The 23,946-nt window shown below is 37.5% G+C and overlaps 2 long non-coding RNA genes across 3 annotated transcripts in view; one reads left to right on the forward strand and one right to left on the reverse strand.

The window, feature by feature from the left end:
* The window catches only part of LOC108585610, a 234,858-nt gene extending 213,838 nt beyond the window's left edge, over nt 1–21,020 (reverse strand). For both annotated transcript variants that reach the window (XR_001902186.3, XR_004184427.1), the window contains exon 1: nt 20,781–21,020. This is a non-coding gene — a long non-coding RNA (uncharacterized LOC108585610). The remainder of the gene's footprint in view (nt 1–20,780) is intronic.
* Nucleotides 9,763–23,660, forward strand: LOC103884067. Its single transcript, XR_646522.4, has 3 exons — nt 9,763–9,873; nt 19,174–19,321; nt 23,551–23,660. It is a non-coding gene; the product is annotated as an uncharacterized LOC103884067 (long non-coding RNA).
* The last annotated feature ends 286 nt before the right edge of the window (nt 23,661–23,946 follow it).

Consider the following 23,946-nt stretch of genomic DNA (forward strand, 5'->3'; position numbering starts at 1 on the left):
CCTCCCTTATTATGCTTTTTTAATTTAAATTATCATTAAGTACTCAAAAACATTTTCCTAAGCACTGGAGAATATAGTGATGTAAAAGATGCATGTAGATGTATCTACTTACTCTGGCTGACTCATATTAAAATGCACTGACAATATTTAAAAATAAAGAAAAGAGAGAGAAATGAATGAATTAATTAATGAATTGGCCTAGGGGCTTGCATTTCATCAAGTCTGCCTCCCATTCTCTGCTGCCCTAACTCTCCTGGTTCTTTAACCCCTTCCTTTCACCTTGTGCCCTGGCTACCACTGCTCAGCTGACCCCTCTTGATAGGCTCCTGGGTTTGGATTCACTGTCTGTGTTTTGACTTCAGCACTTCCCACCCCAGGACCTGACTTGGTATCCGTCCACTTGCTTACCATCTGTAGTGTGACCAGGGGTAAAGGCATCCAGGACCTCACACCCCACTGAGTCCCTGTGGGACCAACTAGAAGAGGAGACCCTTTCCTCAATTCCCACCTGGAGAAAGGACCAAGCAGGAGGCTGTGGAGAGAGAAGTTCAGTGAGATTAGAAAGCCAGAAGATGTTGGTCTTGCCCTTCCTAGCCCCATCCGGCTAGAAGAATTAGATGTTTAGACAGCACACTTAGCCTGATGTAGTCACTGGGTCTAGACTACAAGCCCAGAAGATTATTAGAGACTTCGTCCTTCTAGCACGTGGGATCTAAAATAATCTTCACCTTAGCCACAGTCTTCCCCCAATTCCTCCAGTGGCTGCCCAATTCTATACCCCAATTCCTGATTCCTCAGAAAGCTCCAAAGTGGCAGTGGAGACCTGCCATAACACTAAAAAATTGCCTGCAATGTTAACCATACTCCTAATCCCAGACAGTCCTCACACCCAACATGGAACTTAGTTGCTATGCTGTCACCTGCTGAGTTGGGATCCAGCTTCAATCCAGAGTGACCTTCAGTCCCAAAACATGATCACTCCACTTATTTCAGCATCACTGAAGCCAAAAACTCCAGCTTTTGTGCCCCAGCCAGGCAAGCGAACTCTTAGGTATCAACACTAAGCCTTGCCTTTTGAACACTGTGAATGACCTGCTACTTCTCTGCTGAACTAAACCTCCTGGAATTCAAAGTCAGTCCCCACATCCCTGGCTGCACCCATTGCTGACTTTCTGCCTTTCTTTGTGCTACACCTCATGATAAAATCAATATGGATTATAATTTAAAAATTAGGAGACAGTTGTCCAAGAGTAGAAAATAAGTTTCAGACTTGAGATGTACAGTATTTCTCAATGATGATAACAAGGTCTAGAGATGAATATCATTTAGGCAAAGTGAAGGAATTTGGAGGCTGATGCTCAAGTGGTTAGTTGATATGAGGATATGGCCTGGAGGTTGATAGGCAAGGTAGGCAGAATTCAAAGATGGTCCTCATATCTCAAAGATGGTATTATTCCTATGATTAGGTTGCATTACATAGCATAATGCATTTACAGATGTATTTAAGCTTACTAATCGGTTGACCTACAAACAGGGACATTATCTGAACGGGTCAAACTTAATGACATGAACCCTTTCGAAACTGAAAGTCTTGTCCGGCTGGTTGCAAAGAGGAAGTCAGAGAGTAGAAGCACAGGGAGGTTTTTGGTGCATGAGAAATTCTCCAATGCTGGCTCAAAGAAGGAGGGAGGTACATGGGAAGGACCTGAGTATAATCTGTACAAGGTGAGGTCACCTCACTTTCAATGGCCAGCAAGAAGATAGGGACCTCAGCCCTACACGCAGAGAACTAAATTCTGCTAATGACAAAATGAGATTGGAAAGTCTTCCTCCCCAACCCCCATCAGCAATCCTCCAGGAAAAAGCCCAGCCCAGCCACACTTTTATTCTGGCCTTCCCTGAGCAGGGAAGCTAATCAAGCCTACCTGGACAGTGACCTACAGATTTGTGAGCTAATAAGTGGGTGTTGCTTTAAGCCACTCATTTTGTGTGATTTGTTATGCAGCAGTAGCACGCTAATACAATGGTGCCAGTGACCAGGATGGAGAAAACTTGATATGGACAAATGACATGAATCTCACAGGGAAGAAGGAAGTGTCACTTAGACATCAAGATATTTAAAAGCACCACAGATGAGTCTCATGTGACATCCATGACAAAAGCCTTTGCCCTCAAGGTTATGTGTTGCATATCTACTACAGATCGTCACATATTTAGGACCATCAATTAATTGAAAATTAATACTGGATTTTAATATACAGAATGCATCTTTCCCTTGCACAAATTTTTCATTGTTACCCATTAATTTTTAAGAACTAAAATTAATTGTATTTAAAGGTTGAGTCTTGGTGTATTTATATAACATAAATTTTATTTTAAATATAAACTATCATAGATAAGTAAGTGGATGGATAGGCACATAGATTCAGAAAAGTAATAATCTGATAAGATTTCAGCATTTTATCAGTATTTTCTTCTTATCAAATAGATTTCCATTTATTTCATGAACTATACATTGGTAAAGCAATTTTAATTTACCATTTGATGGTCTTATTGTTTCTATAAGAAATCTAAGTTAATTTAGAGAAAATAGTACTTCACATATGAATTAATTAATTAAATCAATTGTAAGTTTTTAAGGTAAAATTATGATTAGAACTTGTATGCAATGATCCATTTTGTAACTTGTAGTGGGAATGAAGAGGTCTTCTTTATAATTGCTGTAATATGAGGGAGCATCTGCTGCCATGAACAAATTTTTTCTATCAATTTATCATTTTAAATGAACCAAATAAAACTGTTATCTCAATGATTTGCAATTTATAGGACTTTTACATCTCCACAATTAGGCAATGTCAAGATGCCGTTAGAAAGAGTCTGGCACTTCTGAGTAGTAAACAGTCACTTCTGGATTTATTTGCAATTCACTTATTCAGGTAATTTTACACTAAATTCCCTGACTTGGAATTTACTACCCACTTAGAATTTTGCTGTTTCCTGGCTGTAAGGTATGGCCCTCCCCAAAAATGTGTATTTTAATTTTATCTTATTCATCATAGATGAAAGGGCTCCTCATTGAGTCTCCCTAACTTGAATACTTTAAAATGCTATTGATTATTAATGCAAATATGAGTAATCTACAAGCAGAAATGCAAATGTGGACATCTTAAGAATTAAGAGAGTTTTAGAGCTACAACAAGAACATGGATAAGGTAATACAGATGCAATCCATGGAAAATAAAAATTACCTGAAGCAAATATAATGGAATGTTACCATATGTACAGTAAAGGAAATGAAACAAAAGACAGAAAAAGATTGAAAGGGATTTTATGAAATTATCTTTGATTTCTGATGAAATTATTGTAATACAGCAAATGCTAAGAAATCTACAAAGCTATTACTGAAACTACAAAGTGAATTTAGCAATATCATAAAATACATGGTCAATATGAAAAATTCAGTTGTATTTCTGTACGTTGGCACCAAACAATTAGATGTAAAATTTAAACAATAATTCCATTTATTATAGCATCAAAAACATAACATCTACACTGATGAAAAAAATTGAGAAAACATTTCAAAGATCTAAATAAAGAGATATACTATGATAGTAGGTTGAAAGAATCGATATTATTAAAGTGTCAAGTTTTTCAAAATTAATTTGTTGAATTCAATTTTAATTTTAATCCCAAGAAGCCGACTTATATTATAGAATGTTATAAGCCAGTTCTAAAATTTATTTAGAAATACAATAACCAAATCAGTCTTAAAAAAACAAAGTGTAGAACTTAGACCACCTAACCTCAAGACTTAATGAAAAGCTACAGTAATCAAGATAGGATCGTATTGGCATAAGGACAGACAAATAGGTCAATATAGCAGAACAGAGAATTCGGAAATAGACCACACTAAACCAGTCTATTGATTTTTCAATGAAGACACCAAAGAAAATCTTTGAACAGGAAAAGAAAATCTTCTCAGTGAATGGTTCTGTGATCACTAGATATCCAGAGGAGAGGAGAAAATGAGAACCCTGAAACCACAGACAAAATTAATTCAAGCTGAAAACAAACTAAAACTTTAAAGTTTCTTTTTGGAAAAAAAAAAAAAAAATTGGAGAACCGCTTTACAAATTGGTGTAGACAAAAATGAAAATGTCAAGTCCCTGGCTGGGGAAAAATATTTGCAATATGTATGTTTAACAAAAGACTTGTGTCCAGATTATAAAGTAACTCCTACAATTTAGTAATAAAAAGACAATGAAATGAAAAATAGCAATAACTATAAAAAGTATAAAAAACACTTGAACAGTCACTTACAGAAGATATACGAATGTCCAATAAGTACATGAAAAGGCATTCAACACCTTTAGTCATCAGAAAAATGCAAATTAAAACTGCTAGAATGGCTAAAATTGAAGAGACTGACAATACCAAATGTTGAGGAGGATGTGAATCAACTAGAACTCCCACATATTACTGGTGAAACTGTAAAATGCTATAGCCACTTTAAAAAATAGTTTGGCATTTTCCTACAAAGTTAAACATACACCTACCCTCTGACCCAGCAATCCCACTCCTAAGTATATATACCACCATCACCATCCCACCCCCAAAAAAACACAAAAACATAGTTCCACAAAATGACTTATTTGTACAAGAATCTTCACAGTAGCCTTAACTGGAAACAAACTAAATGTCACACATTAACAAGGAAAATGGACAAATGCAATGAAATACTAATTAGCAATGGAAAATAAGGAAATTATAACATGCACCAACATGAATGGATCTCAAAAATATTATGCTAACTGAAAGAACATGGACACAGAGGAATGTCCATTGGATGATTTCACTTATATGAAGTCCCAAAACAGAAAAATATAATCTGTTATGACAGAAAAGTCAGGAAGTGATTGCCCCTTGAGGGGCAGGGAATAGACTGAAAAGTGGAATGAAGAAACTTTTTGGACTAATGAGACTGTCATATATTTTAGTTTGGGTGGTTGTTAAACAGGTTCATACAATTGTCAAAATCCCTCATACCACACACTTAATATTTATATATCCTATTGTATGTAAATTATAATTCAACTCTTCTTCTCCTAACAAAAGATGGAAGAAAATATGACAGAAAGTCACCCTTTGTTAATGCTGATTGGTGGATATATGGTAAAGAATAATTCTCTACACTTTTTGTATTTACCAAAAAAAAAACCTTAAAATATTTGAAAGTTAAAATTTAAAAATATATGTCTAAGTCAAATGAATACTTTGTGCTTCCTGGAAATTTGAAAAATGATACAGAGTCAGACAGTAAATAAACTTTTGCAATTCATAAAAATCAATATGCCAGCAAGAACTTTGATTCTCAGGTTTCTGAGATCCGAGTGTGGCTAGGATACAAGAGATCAGCTCTGAAACAGGAGATATTGACAAAGCTCTGAGGAGCTTATTTTGGGATATGACTACAGCAAACTAGAGTACTTGAGCATTTGTCTTGGGCCATCACAATTTAGAATTTAGAAGCAAGTAATAATTATATATATATATATTTATTTATTTATTTAAATTTATTCCTTTTAAAATACGTGGCATTTACTTGTTTATAGTATATGTCCCCTTTCAGCAACACAGAAACAAGTGAGCTCAGCACTTAGCTGCAAAAATAACTAGTAAAAATAGGCAGTGACCAGATGGTACCCTCTGATAATAGCACTATCTGAAAGCGACGTCATAAATTACATAGGTGACAAATTTGCTTTTCATTCTGTTTGTCCTGGGTTCCAAGACTGCTTTGCTCTGAACTCTAAGGTCATAACGTAACGTTTTTTACTCTAAACTAAGTGTGTCAGCAACTGGATTCCAATTAGTGGTACAGGAGCTCCTAAACACCAGCATTATGCTGGGATGAGGTCTTGTTGGATGGACACCCCTGACCTCCATTCAATCAAAATCGAAGTGTTCATTTTAGCTGAATGCTGACTTGACTTCTACTCCTCTGGATGTCTCAAATACCATTCCTGGTTCAAGTCACACCAGCAAAGAACTCAGGACTTGAAAAATATGGCTTTGGCCCCTTAGAAAATCACCTTTCATGAACTGCACTTGATAGTATTAGACCATTTTTAGGAATTCCACTAAGGATATTGCCCATAAAAATCTTAAGGTCCCATATATGAAGAAGTACAAGAGACCTCTCTGTAAGGCCCCAGCTCGGGGAAATTGTGCTACCTCTGAGCAGTACTGTGGTGACACATGAATCCTTCAGTAGACTGGATCTCCTCTTTGCTTTGACTACTAAAAATCTCAGAAGTAAATTTGCAATCCAGTTCTGGCAATTTTCCATAAACTTACTGTATGAATTATTTTTTAAAGATATATTACTGTGCTCATTTCTGTTAGCTTCCTAAAATTCTCCTGGAGGAAATAAAATTATAAATAATGTAATTCACAAATTAATCAGTCATATGATTTATTTATTTATTTATTTATATCTATATCTGCTTGCATAAAGGATTTAAGATGGCTCCATCAGGTATATCTAAAAATAATTGAAACTCAGATTATATTTACCGTAGTTTCATTCTTGTTTCACAGAGATATTACATATGTACAGAACAGTTGGGTGAATACTTAACGAGATACCTAAAAGAATGAACTGCAGTAAAATAATACATTATTTGATGCCTTGGAATATTTTAAGATGGTAATTGGTTTTTATCTTAGGATCATTCAGAACACGAATAAGAGATACCTTTTCTATGGAAGGACAGACAGCATTTGGAACTAGACAAGCTACTTTCCAATATCTTAACGGAGTGGAGACCCCTATATCTCAGTCATCAGTCTGAGGAATATGGGAGGAACCCTCATATTTGTAAGTACAAATTAACCCCACCTCAGAAAAATAGACACTTGAAATAGAAGTTACGGTTTTAGAAAATTAAAGTTCTATTTCCTGCAGACCTCATTCTGTATACTGGGGTTCATATTAAGACTCATAACATGAAACAGGATGATATGATTTTTCTATATACATATATATGGGAGTTCCAGTGGCACAGCGGGCTAGCAGGTGATGCCTATATACATGCATATGTCCAGCTACACGAATGCATATATGTACAGCATTTCTCAGAGCAAACATTGGTAGGAAAAATGCTAACCAGCTACTATTAAAAAACTACATTTTACAAAGAAAATCTTCCTGTACATTTTTCTAGGGGGTTAAAATCGTCATTAGTTTGTTGTTGTTGTTTTTATCAAAAAGGTGGCTTATGTTGATAATACAGTTATTTAAAAATAAGCTCTCGGCATATCGGTTGGAGCATTTAAGTAGTTCATATAGTGTACTTCCAAAAAGCCTTTTTCCATAACTTCAAAACATTTTCAAGAGTTTTTTCTGATCAGTCTTGGCCACATATAATGAGTGAAGAACAGACATGTTTGTTTTCAGGTGAAAAACTTATAGCCTAAAATGGTAAAATGACAAATGACTTATTGAAGTTGGCCCAGTGGGACCCTGACAATGAAATGATTAAAATAGTCTACATACTGTTTGACCTTCAACATCAACATGCATTGATTAATATACCACAGTTTTACCATAATGAGCTATTTCTTCTTTGCCCTTTTTACATTGTTTCCTACCCTTTTATAAATATGACCGACTTTTGAATCCCATCTACAGAGGAAATAAATTCTTTATTATGGTGATTCTATCTAAAGCTGAAATCACGACTGCTAAACTATTCAAAACAATTAGCGGGGACAACTGCCATGAATGTGGGTCTCAAGACCCACAAACAGCCATCAAAATTAAAACTACAATCTACAATCTTCTATGTATCCTTCACCTGGTCAAGTTCACGGCTTCATCCCTGTGCTTCCTGAGGCTTGATTTGGATGTCTGCCACAGGACTTTACCCATCTTGACATATAATTTGCTGCCTATATGGGTATCTCCCTCCTTGGACTGTAAGCTCCTTGAGGGCAGTAACAATGTCATGTCATCTTTGTATTATGTCATCCCTCACAGTACTCAGCGCAGCTTTATGTACAACTGGTCCTGAAAGCTTCCTCAGCTCATTGCAGCCCGCAGGTATCTTGTTCTCCTCTGAACTGCTGTGGTACTTAAGCGTGCACTGAATTAAAATAATTTGTAGTATAACCCAAAGGGAGATTATGTTTACTCAAAGTCTCATTTACAGTGATTCATTTAGGTGGGCAACAAGCAGTCCAGCCAAGAATTGGCACTGTACAGGAGCTGTGGAAAGCATCATGCTTCCTAGTCATGTTTTCCCCTCTGCTGCCTGTCACGCGTCTTCAGTGACGGCAGAGCCAAGGCTCTGATGGAGTGCCCTTGCCATTAGCCTATGGCCATCTGTCATGCCAGGCTGTGAATGGCAGTAGGTCAAGGGAAACAGGCAGGCAGCCAAAACTAGGAAACTGGGATACAGATAAAACATGAGGGTCACAACAGCAACGGGGTTAGTCAGAAGTCATTAACCAAAAAAAAAAAAAAAAAGTCAAAAGGACACTGACAGCAGAGGACAGAGAATGATAAAAGGCCCAACAATGAACAACCGGAAAATCAGCAAGAGTTGAAGGTTAGTCCAAAGTAGAGGATTAGTACACTCAGCTGAGGTTACACACACGGCTGCAGAGACATGCTGACAGGATTGAAAGAAGGCACTTGTCACACAACTTTAAATAACAGTCCCATGACCGAACCTACTATCAAAAGTGCACTTTGAACTAACTTTTCTAAAATAAATCTTGTAACATCTTATGAAAAGCACAATTATATTGCATTGTGCTCACACCTAAGGAAAGCCTTCATTTATGAAATTTACACATTTTAAATAGTCCACAGTTTTTTGCTATTCTGTTTTGTGTTTTCTCCTGTTTTATAACATGTCAGGAATTTTACAAAATGTAAGATACTTAAGGAATACTTGAAAGGACTCATTGTACACACTACTTTTATCATGCTGACAAACTGACATACAAACCAACAAGACCTGAACCATCTTCTAGCTCACTAAAACCACACCCAATCTCCTCACTCTGATTTTTAAGGCCCTCTGTAACCTGGCTCCAACCTCTTTTTCCAGCCTTAACTCCTACCATGCATAAGAGTAAGACACTCCCTCTCAACTTCTCCTCTCCATGGCAGAAGTAAGGAAGAACCTCAGGAGTTTCATGAGCTCTGGTAAGTCTGAGTCTTCTCTAGGCTCTCCCTCGCCATTGGCAGGAATAAAGAGGGGGTCTTGATCTCTGCATGCTCCTGGCAAGACCCCCGCCCTATCTTCTCCTCTACAGCCTTATCCCCATCATCTGCCTTGAAACCTTTGAGGCCAATCTGACCCTGCTCTGTATCCTTGCATACATGTGTCAGAAAAGCCAGTTCAGATCCTGAGGTCTAGATATCCCCAGAATCACGATGCCCTCTGCATCATACTGCCTCTCCCTTTTCGTTATTTCCCCAACTGTATTTGACATTAGATATATTTTCCTTATTTGTGTGGCTATCTTCCTCTACTAAAGTGACAGGAATTTTTACCTGTCTGGTTTCCTACAGTATCACTATTTCCCATAACAGTTGCCTAAAACATAATAAACCACAAAAAATATTAAGCTAATGAGTGGGTGGAAAAAAAAAAAAAAGAAAACATTATTTGAACAGTCTGCTCTACTTCCTGGATACAAGCAAATAATTTACTGCTCCGTGACTTTGTTCAAATACTTCCTGATGCTGCAGCTGGGGCCCTCCCTTGCTCCTGTTTGTCTCTGCAAATCCTATCTGTCAAGACCCATCTATAATCCCTCCTCTTCTGGAAAGCGTTCTCAGCTCGTTCCAGCCCGCAGGTATCTTGTCCTCCTCTGAACTGCTGTGGTACTTACTGTCATTTAACCATTAATCATAACCTCGCCTGTGCCAGCTTTGCAGAGTTATGTAGAACCACTGTTTCTATCTTCTGTGGTTATTTAACTTATCACTTTTCATTTGTCTTCCAAACTAGATTGTAAAGTAATAAGTACAAGAATCTTAATTTTATTCCCCCTCAGTTGCCCCGAAAAGCCTCCCACAGAATAGAGGTTCAGCAGATTATTGTTGAATAAACGATTGAAACAATTTAGAACTGAGTCTTGAAGGGGGAATAAGTACAAGTTTCATTTATCTATTCTAAAGGATGAGATTGGAGCTTCATTTTGTTTTGGTTAGACTCTTAGTAAAAATGGAATAATAGATGTGCAAGTACTTTGAAGAGTGTGTCATAAGTCAGGAACAATCTAATCAGTGTAAAAGTGGCATGGAGCAGATTTATTCTTTCTCTAAGCAAATGCCTATTTTTTTCAAGTGTCCACTTTTATCTGCACAGCTCTGTGCTTTAGGGGAATTTATACATGCCTCATCCCAAGAAAATGGGTTCTTTTTTCCATAAGTTATTGGGGTACAGGTGGTATTTGGTTACATGAGTAGTTCTTTAGTGGTGATTTGTGAGATTTTGATGCACTCATCACCTCAGAAGTATACACTGCACTGAATTCGTAGTCTTTTATCCCTCACTCCCTCCCATTCTTCCCCCTAAGTCCCCAAAGTCCATTGTATCATTCTTACGCCTTTGCATCCTCATAGGCTAGCTCCCACATATCAGTGAGAACACACAATGTTTGGTTTTCAATTCCTGAGTTATATCACTTAGAATAATAGTCTCCAGTCTCAGCCAGGTCACTGTAAATGCTGTCAATGCATTCCTTTTTATGGCTGTGTAGTATTCTATCATATATATTATATATAACATATTTTTATATATAATACATAAATCTATATTTAATATATATCACAATTTCTTTATCCACTTGTTGGTTGATGGGCATTTGGGATGGTTCCATGATTTTGCAATTGTGAACTGTGCTGCTGTTAACATGTGTATGCAAGTATCTTATTCAAATAATGACTTCTTTTCCTCTGGGTAGACACCCAGTAGTGGGATTTCTGGATCAAATGGTAGTTCCAGTTTTAGTTCTTTAAGGAATCTCCCCTCTGTTTTCCATAGTGGCTGTACTAGTTTACATCCCACTAGCAGTGTAGAAGTGTTCCTTCTCCACTGCATCCACACCAGCATCTACTGTTTTTTGAATTTTTGATTATAGCCATTGCTGCAGGAGTAAGGTGGTATTGCATTGCAGTTTTGTTTTGCATTTCCCTGATCATTAGTGATGTTGAGCATTTTTTCATGTTTGTTGGCCATCTGTACATCTTTTGAGAATTGTCTATTCATGTCCTTAGCCCACTTATTGATGGGATTGTTTGATTTTTTTCTTAGTGATTTGTTTGAGTTCATTGTAGATTCCGGTATAGTCCTTTGTCAGATGTATAGATTGTGAAGATTTTGTCCCACTCCATGGGTTATCTGTTTACTCTGCTGACTGTTCCTTTTGCCATGCAAAAGTTCTTTAGTTTAATTAGGTCCCAGCTATCTATCTTTGTTTTTATTGCATTTGCTTTTGGGTTCTTGCTCATGAAATCTTTGCATAAGCCAATGTCTAGAAGGGTTTTTCCAATGTTATCTTCTAGAATTTTTACAGTTTCAGGTCCTAGGTTTAAGTCCTTAATCCATCTTGAGTTGATTTTTGTATAAGGTAAGAAATGAGGATCCAGTTTTATTCTCCCATATGTGGCTAGCCAGTTATCCCAGCACCATTTTTTGAAAATGGTGTCTTTTCTCCACTTTATGTTTTTGTTTGCTTTGTTGAAGATCAGTTGGCTGTAAGTATTTGGGTTTATTTCTGGGTTCTCTATTCTATTCCTTTGGTCTACGTGACTATTTTTATACCAATACCACACTGTTTTGGTGACTATGGCCTTATAGTATAGTTTGAAATCAGGTAATGTGATGCCTCCAGATTTGATCTTTTTGCTTAGTCTTGCTTTGACTATGCAGGCTCTTTTTTGGTTCCATATGAATTTTAGAATTGTTTTTCTAATTCTGTGAAGAATGATGGTGGGATTGCATTCAATTTGTAGATTGCTTTTGGCAGTATGGTCGGTCATTTTCACAATATTGATTTTACCCATCCATGAGCATGGGATGTGTTTCCATTTGTTTGTGTCATCTATGATTTCTTTCAGCAGTGTTTTGTAGTTTTCCTTGTAGAGGTCTTTCGACTCCTTTATCAGGTATATTCTGAAGTTTGTTTGTTTGTTTGTTTGTTTGTTGCAGCTGTTGTAAAAGGGATTGAGTTCTTTATTTGATTCTCTACTTCGTCGCTGTTAGTGTGTAGAAGAGCTACTGATTTGTGTGCACTAATCTTGTATTCGGAGACTTTGCTGAATTCTTTTATCAGTTCTAGGATCTTTCTAGAGGAGTCCTTAGGGTTTTCAAGGTAAATTATCATATCATCAGCAAACAGAGACAGTTTGACTTCCTCTTTACCAATTTGGATACCCTTTATTCCTTTCTCATCTCTGATTGCTCTGGCTAGGACATCCAGTACTATGTTGAAGAGAAATGGTGAGAGTGGGCATCTTTGTCTTGTTCCCGTTCTCAGAGGGAATACTTTCAACTTTTCCCCATTCAGTATTATGTTTGCTGTGGGTTTGTTACAGATGGCTTTTATTACATTAAGGTATGTCCCTCGTATGCTGATTTTGCTGAGAGTTTTAATCATAAAGGAATGTTGGATTTTGTGCAATGCTTTTTCTGCAGCTATTGAGATGATCATGTGATTTTTGTTTTTAATTCTGTTTATGTGGTGTATCCCATTTATTGACTTGTGTATGTTAAACCATCCCTGCTTCCCTGGTATGAAACCCACTTGATTATGGTGGCTTATCTTTTTGATATGTTGTTTGAATCAGTTACCTAGTATTTTGTTAAGAATGTTAGCATCTATGTTCATCAGGGATATCTGTCTGTAGTTTTCTTTTTTGGTTATGTCCTTTCCTGATTTTGGTGTTAGGGTGATGCTGGCTTCATAGAATGAATTAGGGAGGGTTCCTTCTTTCTCTATCTTGTGGAATAGTGTCAAAAGGATTGGTACCAAATCTTCTTTGAATGTCTGGTAGAATTTTGCTGTAAATCCATCTGGTCCTGGGCTTTTTTTGTTGTTGGTAATTTTTAATTACCATTTCAATCTCACTGCTTGTTATTGGTCTGTTCAGGTTATCTAATTCTTCTTGATTTAAGCTAGGAGGGTTGTATTTTTCCAGGAATTTATCCATCTCTTCTAGGCTGTCCCGTTTATGTGCATAAAGTTGTTCATAGTTGCCTTGAATGACCTTTTGTATTTCAGTGGTATCAGTTGTAATATCTCCTGTTTCGTTTCTTAGTGAAGTTATTTGGATTTTCTCTCTTCATGGTTAATCTTGCTAATGGTCTATCAATTTTATTTATCTTTTCAATAAACCAGGTTTTTGTTTCATTTATCTTTTGTATTTTTTTGTTTCAATTTCATTTAGTTCTGCTCTAATCTTTGTTATTTCCTTTCTTCTGCTGGGTTTGGGTTTGGTTTGTTCTTGTTTCTCTAGTTCCTTGAAGTATGACCTTAGATTGTCTGTTGTGCTTTTTCAGACTTTTTGATATATGCGTTGAGGGTAATGAACTTTCCTCTTAGCACCACCTTTGATGTATCCCAGAGGTTTTGATAGATTGTGTCATTACTGTCATTCAGTTTGAATATTTTTTAAATTTCTATCTTGATTTCATTTTTGACCCAATGCTCATATTCAGGAGCAGGTTATTTAATTTTCATTATTTGAATGGTTTTGCAGGTTCCTTTTCAAGTTGATTTCCAGTTTTTTTTTCCACTGTCTCCTGAGAGAGGCCTTGATATAATTTCAATTTTCTTAAATTTATGGAGGCTCGTTTTAAGGCCTATCATATGGTCTATCTTGGAGAAAGTCCCATGTGCCGTTGAATAGAATGTGTATTCTGCGGTTGTTGGATGAAGTGCTCTGTATATATCTGTTAAGTCCATTTGTTCCAACGTTTAGTTTAAATCCATTGTTTCTTTGTTGACTTTCTGTCTAGTGCTGTCAGTGGATCACTGAAGTCCCCCACTATTATTGTGTTGCTGTCTATCTCATTTCTTAGGTCTGTTACTAATTGTTTTATAAATTTGGGAACTCCAGTGTTAGGTGCATGTATGTTTAGGATTGTGATATTTTCCTGTTGGACAAGGCCTTTTACCATTATATACAGTCTCTCTTTGTCTCTTTTAACCACTGTTGCTTTAAAGTTTGTTTTCTCTGATATGAGAATAGCTACCTCTGCTCAATTTTGGTGTCCATTTGCATGAAATGCCTTTTTCTACCCTGTTACTTTAAGTTTATGTGAGTCCTTATGTATTAGGTGAGTCTCCTGAGGGCAAAAAATAGTTGGTTGGTGAGTTCCTATCCATTCTGCGGTTCTGTGTCTTTTAAGTGGAGCATTTAGGCCATTTACATTCAATGTTAGTATTGAAATGTGAGGTACCTTTGTTTTGTTGTTTTCATCCTGCTTTTTGTTGCCTGTATACTTCGGGATTTTTGTTTGTTTTTTGTTTCTGCGTTTAAACTTGTATTTTTGCTTTATAGGTCTTGTGTGATTTATGCTTTAAAGGGGTGCTGTTTTGATGTGTTTCCAGGATTTGCTTCAAGATTTAGAGCTTCCTTTAGCAGTTCTTGTAGTGGTAGTTTGGTAGCAAATTCTCTAAGCATTTGTTTGTCTGAACACGACTATATCTTTCCATCATATATGATTCTTAGTTTCTCTGGATACAAAATTCTTGGCTGATAATTGTTTCATTTAAGGAGGCTGAAGATAGGTCCCCAATCCCTTCTAGCTTGTAGGGTTTCTGCTGAGAAATCTGCTGTTAATCTGATAGGTTTTCTTTTATAGGTTACCTGGTGCTTCTGTCTCACAGCTCTTAAGATTCTTTCCTACATCTTAACTTTGGATAACCTGATGTGCCCAGGCAAAATCTTTTTGCAATGAATTTCCCAGGTGTTCTTTGTGCTTCTTGTATTTGAAAGTCTAGGTCTCTAGCAAGGCCAGGGAAGTTTTCCTTGATCATTCCCCGAAACATGTTTTCCAGGCTCTTAGAATTCTCTTCTTCTTCACATACACCAATTTTTCTTAGGTTTGGTTGTTTAACATAATCTCAGACCTCTTGGAGGCTTTGTTCATATTTTCTTATTCTTTTTTCTTTGTCTTTGTTAAATTGGGCTAATTCGAAGACCTTGTCTTTGAGCTCTGAATTTCTTTCTTCTACTTGTTCAGTTCCATTGCTGAGACTTTCCAGAGCATTCTGCATTTCTAAAAGTGTGTCCAAACTTTCCTGAAATTTTTATTGTTTCTTTATAAGCTATCTATTTTCATGAATATTTCTCCCTTCACTTCTTGTATCATTTTTTGGATTTCCTTGCATTAGGCTTCACCTTTCTGTGGTCCCTCCCTGATTAGCTTAATAACTAACCTCCTGAATTATTTTTCAGGTAAATCAGGGACTTCTTCTTGGTTTCGATCCATTGCTGATTGAACTAGTGTGATTTTTGTGGGGGCAGAAGAGCCTCATTGTGTCATATTATCAGGGTTGGTTTTCTGGTTCCTTCTCATTTGTGTAGGCTACGTCAGAGGGAAGGTCTAGGGCTGCAGACTGTTGTTCAGATTCTTTTGTCCCACAGGGTGTTCCCTCGATGTAGTACTCTCCTCTTTTTCCTGTGGATGTGGCTTCCTGTGAGCTAAACTGCAGTGATTGTTGTCTCTCTTCTGGGTCTAGCTACCCAGCGAGTCTACCCAGCTCTAGGCTAGTACTGGGGGTTGTCTGCACAGAGTCCTGAGATGTGAACCATCTATGGGTCTCTCAGCTGTGAATACCAGCACCTATTCCAGTGGAGGTAGTAGAGGGTGCAATGGACTCCATGAGGGTCCTTAGCTTTGGCGGTTTAATGCTCTATTTTTGTGGTGTTTGGCCTCCTGCCAGGAGGTGTGCTTCCCAGAAAGCATCAGCTGTAGTAGTGTGGAGAGGGACTGGCAGTGGGCAGGGCCCTAGAACTCCCAAGATTATATGCCCTTTGTCTTCCACTACCAGGATGGATAGAGAAGGACCATCAGGTGGGGGTGGGGTTAGCCATGCTTCTTTGGATTTTGTGAATACAATAATACATTTCTTTATTTTTATTCTATTTGAGGTGGTTTTTCTGTTACTTGTTGCCACAAGCATTCTACATGATACAACGATGCTCAAAATGAACTAGAACAAAGATCTACAAGGGAATGCTCATAGCAGCCTTAGTGACACCTCAAAACTGGAAATAACTCAAGTGTCCACCAACCAATATATGGATAAGGAAACTATAGCATATCCATACAATGGAATATTAATCAGTAATAAAAATGAATAAACTCCCGATACATCCAACAACATAGATAAATCTCAAAAGCATTAGGCTAAGTGAAAGAAGCCAGCCACTGAGGGCTACTTATTATATAATTCCATTTGTCTAATATTCCAGAAAACAGAAAACTTATAGTGTGGTGGTTAATTTTATGTGTCTGCTTAGCTAAGCCATAGTACCCAGTTTTTTGTTGTAATTTCTTTTTTTTAGAGAGAAAGATCTTGCTGTTGCCCAGGTTGGTCTCAAACTCCTGGGCTCAAGTGATCCTCCCAGTTTAGCCTCCCAAAATGCTGAGATGACAGATACGAGACACCGCACCTGTCCCAGTACCCAGTTTTTCATCAAATATCAGTATAGATGTGCTCTGACGGTGTTTTTTGTTGTGGTGGTGATAAAAGACATGTAACATAAAATTTGTTATCTTAAATATTTTTAACAGGACAGTTTAGTAGTCTTAAGATAATTCACATTGTTGTACAACCTATCTCCAGAAACCTTTTCTTCCTACAAAACGGTAACTCTATACCCATTAAACAATAACTCGCCACTCCCCCTCCCCCAAACCCTGGAAATCACCCTTCTACCTTCTGTTTCTGTGAATTTGACTACTCCAGTTACCGCATATAAGTAAAAATCAAACACTATTGCCTTTTTGTGGCTGGCATATTTCACTTAGCATGATGTCTCAAGGTTCACCTGTGTTATAGTACATGTCAGAATTTCCTTTTGTTAAGGCTGAATAATAGTATATGCTGCATGTTGTTTATCCATTCATGTCTTGATGAGCACTTGAGTTGCTTCCATCTTTTGGCTATTGCGAACAATGCTGCTATGAACATGGGTGTATAAATATCTCTTTAAGACCCTGCTTTCAATTCCTTTAGGTATATACCCAGAAGTGGAGTTGCTAAATCAAAAGGATGGGAAGGTGTTTTTCAGATGTGATTAAAATTTAAATAAGTAAATTTGAGTAAAGCAGATTGCCCCCCCACAATATGAGTGGGCCTCATAAAGGCCTTCAGAAAAAAAATTAAGATTCCCATAAAAAATAAGAAATTCTCCCTTCAGACTGCCTTCTGACTTGAGCTACAGCATCGACTCTTCCTTGAGCCTCCAACTTGCTGGCCTGCACTACAGATTTCAGATTTGCCAGCCTTTACAACCACAGGAGCCAGTTCCTTAAAAATCTCTCTCTCTCTCTGTCTCTCTCTCTCAGAGCTGTTTTTCCAACTCTGATAAATATGTACAGGGACAGAAACAGATCAGTAGTTGCCAGGGGTCAAGCAGGATTGGGGAAAACAGATTGACTGTAAAGGGATACAAGAGAACTTTTTGGTGTGATGGGGATAATCTGTATCTTCACTGTCTATTACAGTACACACTGGACACCTGTGGCTATTAAGCACTTGAAATGTGACCAGGTCTGAATTGAGATGTGCTGAAAGTATAAAAGACACATCAGACTTCAAAGATTTGAAAAAAATGTAAAATGTCAGTAACTTTTAAATCGATTACATAGTGATTTTTTTTTTTTTTTTTTGAGTACCAATAAGTCTTTATTTATTCATTGTATTTTCCCAGGGAAAGGAGAAGGGAAGGGAAGAGTCAGCGTGTGTTAAAAAATGATTAAAAAATGGGAAAGGAAGTACCCAGTACAGCAAAATCAACCATCAAATAAACACACCCCAGTGATGGGGTCACCAAAGCCCAAAGGGGCTCAGTCTCCTGCAGTTCAGGAATGAGGGAAAGGGATCAGGAAAAAGACAGACAGGTACAGGCTTTCCTACCCTCCCTTCCCCACAAATTCAAGATTTTACACAAAGCTTTGGTTTCTAGCAGTAAACATGGAGTTACATTCGTTCGTCTCCTATTAAACAATCTTGTGGCCACTTTGACATAAGTTTCTAGCACCTGCATAAAAGTTCCTGAGTGACTTGGATATACATTCATATTCCCTTTCTTGGCCTCCTGACCCCACTTTCTACATGGAAGGCCCCAGTTGCATCTCTCTACTTTAGGATTAAAAAGTAAGTAGGTTTGATCCATCCAAAATACAGCAGTGATGTATTTTTATATATTTGGTTAAATAAAACATATTATTAAAATAAATTTCAGTTGTTTCTTTTTACTTTGTTAATGCGGCTACTAGAAATGTAAAGTTACATATGTGGTTTATTTCTACTGGACAATGTGGTTTATATCTATTGGACAATGCTGTTCTGTATCTTGATTGTGATATTGAATGCATAACTCCTCAAATTATACACTAAAAAGAGCAAATTTTATTATATGTAAATTATACCTTAATAAACTTAATTTTAAAATAGGGGCTAAGAAATTAGAAATGTTATGATACAAAATACAATTTAATGATACAAAAAGAATTATTATAATATTCATATGATGCTCATCCTCACTGTTGTGTCTTTGCTTACTTATGTTGTTCCCAGTGTCTGTGAAGTAAACTTATTCATCTTTTAAGAACTGATTAAGTCAGTCTCATGCGTCATCCCCATTCCAGCTCTTCCCTGCTACTCTGATGTGTTTTCTCTAAAGCCTTGCTGCACTGAGAGTCAGTCTGGTGCCTCCTTCATGACATGGAATTTCAGCATGTTGTGTCGGATGGCAGCCAAGAGAGTAGACAGGACTCAGGGGCAGGGATTGCATTCAAAGGGTGATGAGTTCAAAAGCTTAGATCCAGCTGAACTGGTTTTATCGGCGAAGGCTGACAGCCAACTGCTACGGTTCAACATCAAAATGTTTTCTTTGTTTTTTATGTGTAGTAGGTACGTTTCCTAGCTGGAGGAAGTTACCTAAAGCCAGGAACGATGTCTCAACCTTCTTCGGCAGTTTTCCACAAGATTAACTAACCTAAGCTGCACATGAAAGTCCACAATCCCTGGGATAGCCACTGCCACTTGACCTGGAGGGGTAAGACTATTATGATCTAATACCAACAACACCTCCTGCCTTAACTGAAACCTGGCTCTCCCAGTACTCCATATCCCCCTATAACCCTCTCAAGGGGCACCCATTTGTTCTCTCACATCTCGTGGACCTCAGGATCTATAGATGTGGTGAGTGTCTGTTTTGTTTCCCATTGCTGCTTTTAGAACTAAACTCCCTCACTCACTTCAAAGAAAAAAAAAGCCACGTTCTTTTAAAGAGCATGAGTCTTTGCTGTTTCACTCTCTCTCTCTGCTCCTTGTCATGTCTAAGAAGCACATCACGCATACCCTGATTCGTCAATATCTTTGACATCTGGCTCACAGCTTCCTCTTCACTGCAAGTCCTGCTATGAGTGTCCCAAAAGGACAACTCATCCAGCCCAAACTTCAACTTCTAGTGGTTACATTCAGCAGCTAAACTTGGAGAGTAGGATAAAATGAATTCATCTCCTACACCTTCTCTTCCTTAATTCCATCCTCTTTTTCTTCACCAGCCTATCGTATTCTAGAAATCCACTGAAAGTGGAAGGCTTTTGAAAGAATATGAAGAATGTTAAAAGCGATAGGGCTTTCTAGAAGCCTTCAAGAGGATTATATCTTTTCTCTTGTAATTTAAAGATCGATTATCCAGTCAATACATTTTAGTGTGAGAATGTTGAACAACTATAGGCAAAGATAAAAATTTAAATGATACATAATTTCAACAGCTAGGGGAAATTTCCATTAGTATTTTCATGTATATCTCTTTCCAGACTTCTCCTTTTAGTATCTAAATTCTTGTTCTTTTTAATAAAATGGCAACTTAGTGAATATGCAATTTTGTAACCTGCTTTTTACATTTGCTGTAACATGAATATCTTTCCAAATTAGTAAATACATTTTACATCATCGCTTTAATTTTATACTATAATTTATTTAACTAATTCACAATTGTTGGCTATGTAGCACATTTACAGTGTTTTGGTATTATAAAGAGAATAAAATAAGCATCTTTATAGCTAGGTCTTTATGTATATTCTTAATTTCCTTAGGATAAATTTCTATAAGTAGACTTTCTGGATTAAGGAATTTCTAATGTTAAGTTCCTATTAATATCTAAGCATGTTTTGATAGAAACCTCTATGATCTGTGAATAACTACCTCCTTTTACACGTTCTTAGACTATTTGACAGGATTCCCTTTCTGAGAGACAGAAGAAGTAACTAAGCTTCCATCAGGATTAGAATGAAGTTTTTTGTTTATTTATTTATTCTTAAAGCTGCCAGACTTTTATATTCATTCAACAAACATTTATTTAGGACCTGTTATGTGCCGGGCACCGTGCCAGATGCTAAGGATAAGAAATGAGTTGACACAGTATGGTCCTCAGGCTGTCACAGTACCGGATGTCAGATAAACACATTGAATGATGGACACAGTGTAATTCAATACACTTTTCTTACCTGGATGGCAGCACAGAGGAAGGTTAATAAAGGCTTCATCCTGTCTGAACTGTGATGTCTGAACCAAGTCTTTCAGGAAGGCTTCTGGTGGCTCAGATGGTGGCCGAGGTGATCAAGATGAGGAAGAATAGTCCAGGCAACAGGAAAAAAACATGTGCAAAAGCACAGAAGGGCTGGGTGTGGTGGCTCACGCCTGTAATCCCAGCACTTTGGGAGGTCGAGGAGGGTGGAAAACTTGAGGTCCGGAGTTCAGGACCAGCCTGGCCGACATGGTGAAACCCCGTCTGTACTAAAAATACAAAAATTAGCTGGGCATGGTGGCAGGCATCTGCTACCCAGGAGGCTGAGGCACGAGAATTGCTTGAACCCGGGAGGCAGAGGCTGCAGTAAGCCAAGGTTGCGTCACTGCACTCCAGCCTGAGTGACAGGTGAGACTCCATCTAAATAAATACATACATACATACATACATACACACATACATACATATATAGTTTAAAAGTACAGAAGTATAGAGGAGCAGGTCATTTTGTGTGCCTGAACAAAGGCTACTAAAGAGAGCCTCGCCTGAAATCTAATAAATACTAAAGATGCCTGTTAGTGAGGACGCTCCATATGGAGATTACATTACCGGATTGCTAAAATTTTTAATTAATGACTATTCTTTGTTTATTTTTTATTAACCTTCCTCAGTACTACTAATTCAGAATAAGCTCTTAGTTCGATTTTTGATTGTGTCAGGGATTGATGTTTTTCCTAGCCAGAAGAAAATCCCTTCCCACTGTCTCTATGTATATTTTGGATACACTCTATACAAGAACACAAATGATTGAAGACCAGACCTCACAAACCCCAAGAGAATGCATTTTCCAACCCCAGCAGACACTCTATTTGACCAACATACCAGACCTATTTTTCAGATGTTACACCCTTCTGCAATAAGTAGGAGGAAAAACTTTTCAGTTCTGTGTTTAATCAAAACAAATAATCCATACTAGATATTTTTTTCTTACCCAACACTGCTAAAATGCATTATTTTGCCAAAGAACACATTTTTTCTATACTTTAACTGTAGCTGAAAAAGTATAAGTTTTCCATTCATATTCAGTTTTTGAGTATTCGAGTCATTCTTACTTTTACATATATTTGAGCTTCAAAACAATCTTGAAGGTGCTGAGGCTCAAAACAGCCTTGTAATACTATCCCTAATTTTATAGAGAAGAAAATCAAAGCTGAATGTATGTGGCTTACCCAAATTCGCACAATCTTTATGACTGAAACGTGCTGCTCACAAGTCAGCTTAGCCGCCATCTAGTCTGGGGAGCCTTCTGGAAATTTTCAAGTCTAAGTGTCCTTTCTTTGAGTCCTCATTGCCCCCGGCCTGTCCCTACAATACCACTCATTTTACCAGGGCTTCTCAAACTTTAACATGCACACAAATCACCTTAGGATCTTGTCAAAAATGCAGTCTATGATTCTGTTGATTTGAGAGTGGGGCCTGAGATTCTGCATTTCTAACAAGCACCTGAGTGATGCTGATGCTGCTGGTCTGAGGACCACACTCTGGGAAATAAGACATTGCAGTGTATCCTCACAGCCTGGTTCTATTTCATTCTCTTCCACTCCACCATATGCTCCAGAGGGCCATGAACTACGCATTGTTCATCATAACATGTCCAGCATTCAGATTCGATAGGCTGTGAAATCTCAATAAATATGAAATGAATGAATGAGCAAATAAATGAATGAACAAATGAATAAGTGAAATCCATGTTTTCTAGACTAGAGTTTTTTCTACTATATCATGCTGAGTTGTAAAAACATAGGCCAGTTCTAACCTTCCCTTTTAACCACCACATTAAAGGTAAACACCAGCTGCCTTAAGAAAACTCAATATCTCAGTGGTTTAACACACTGAAGGGATTTTTTTTTTCTTTTCCTACTCAAGGTAGGAAAAGAAAGGTAGGGAGTGCTCTGCTCCACTCAGTCACTCAGCATCCAAGCTGACAGAAGCTATATCAACTTCAATATGAGGCTTTCAAGGTTATCCCAGAATTTAATATCTAACTGGCACATGAGGCCTGGAAATAACCCATCATTTCTGCCTCCATTCCAAAGTAACTGGCACATGAGGCCTGGAAATGACCCATCATTTCTGCCTCCATTCCAAAGTAGTATGAGAAATGCAGTCTTTGATTGGGTTATAATTCATATACACTAGAGAGGGGAGTAGGAGGCTTAGATGGGCAAAGATCTGTCTATTCCTTTATAAGCCCCCCAAGGCCTCAGCCATGACTACCCATTCTTCTTTAATTGCACTTCACACTTTCCCAGATTTTATAGCTGAATTCATGATGTTCCTTTTTCCTGGAATTCCTTTTCCCCGAACAAGCTCTGTCTTTTCAAATCCTACTCATCATCCTTCAGTGCACATCTCAAAATATATTTTTTCATGCAATTTTTCCACATCTTCTAAACAAATGTTTCTCTCTTCTTTTTGAATCTATTTCTTTGTACTCCTCTGAGAATCTCTAGCACATTCTGCCATGTCTTTCAGTTATGGGTATACTTACAAGCTCCCCCTGACCCGCCAAAAAAAAAAAACAGGAGCTATGTCATAATCAGCTTGGTAGGCCTCTTGGCATCTAGCTATAAACCTTACTTATAGCAGTAACTCAGTAGATACAGGCATTTTCGTGTTGAATTGAAAATATATCTAATAAACACAGAGGGCTTATCTGGTAACAACCTTGCTCTATGTTTTTCCAACAGGGAAGACAGCTATAACTCCAAAAGTGAGAGAAAGAAGAACTGCCAGTGCTCAAAAGCTACAAATGTAACCAGAGCTGTGGCATAAAATGAAATACTTCTGGTTCATATACTTCCACTGAGCAGCATTGCATTTTATACACTTCTTCTTTAATGGTTCAGACGTATAGTTCTTAACATCACATGGAGACTCATAACCTTCAGAATACAGCATGAATCAGCTGGCTGCACTGCAAAGAGAATATAAAATACCATCAAGAATGTCCTAACTGGAACAGTAAACTTTTAAAGTACAAACAACTCATCTGTTAGCGGCCTGGCATTTTGCTTTCTGGAAAGTAAATACATTAGAGAGATGTCGTTAAAGAGAGCCTATTACCTGTGTAAGTCAGCAATTTT

This window comes from Papio anubis, chromosome 6, assembly GCF_008728515.1.
Source record: "Papio anubis isolate 15944 chromosome 6, Panubis1.0, whole genome shotgun sequence".
In the NCBI taxonomy this organism is placed as follows: Eukaryota; Metazoa; Chordata; class Mammalia; order Primates; family Cercopithecidae; genus Papio; species Papio anubis.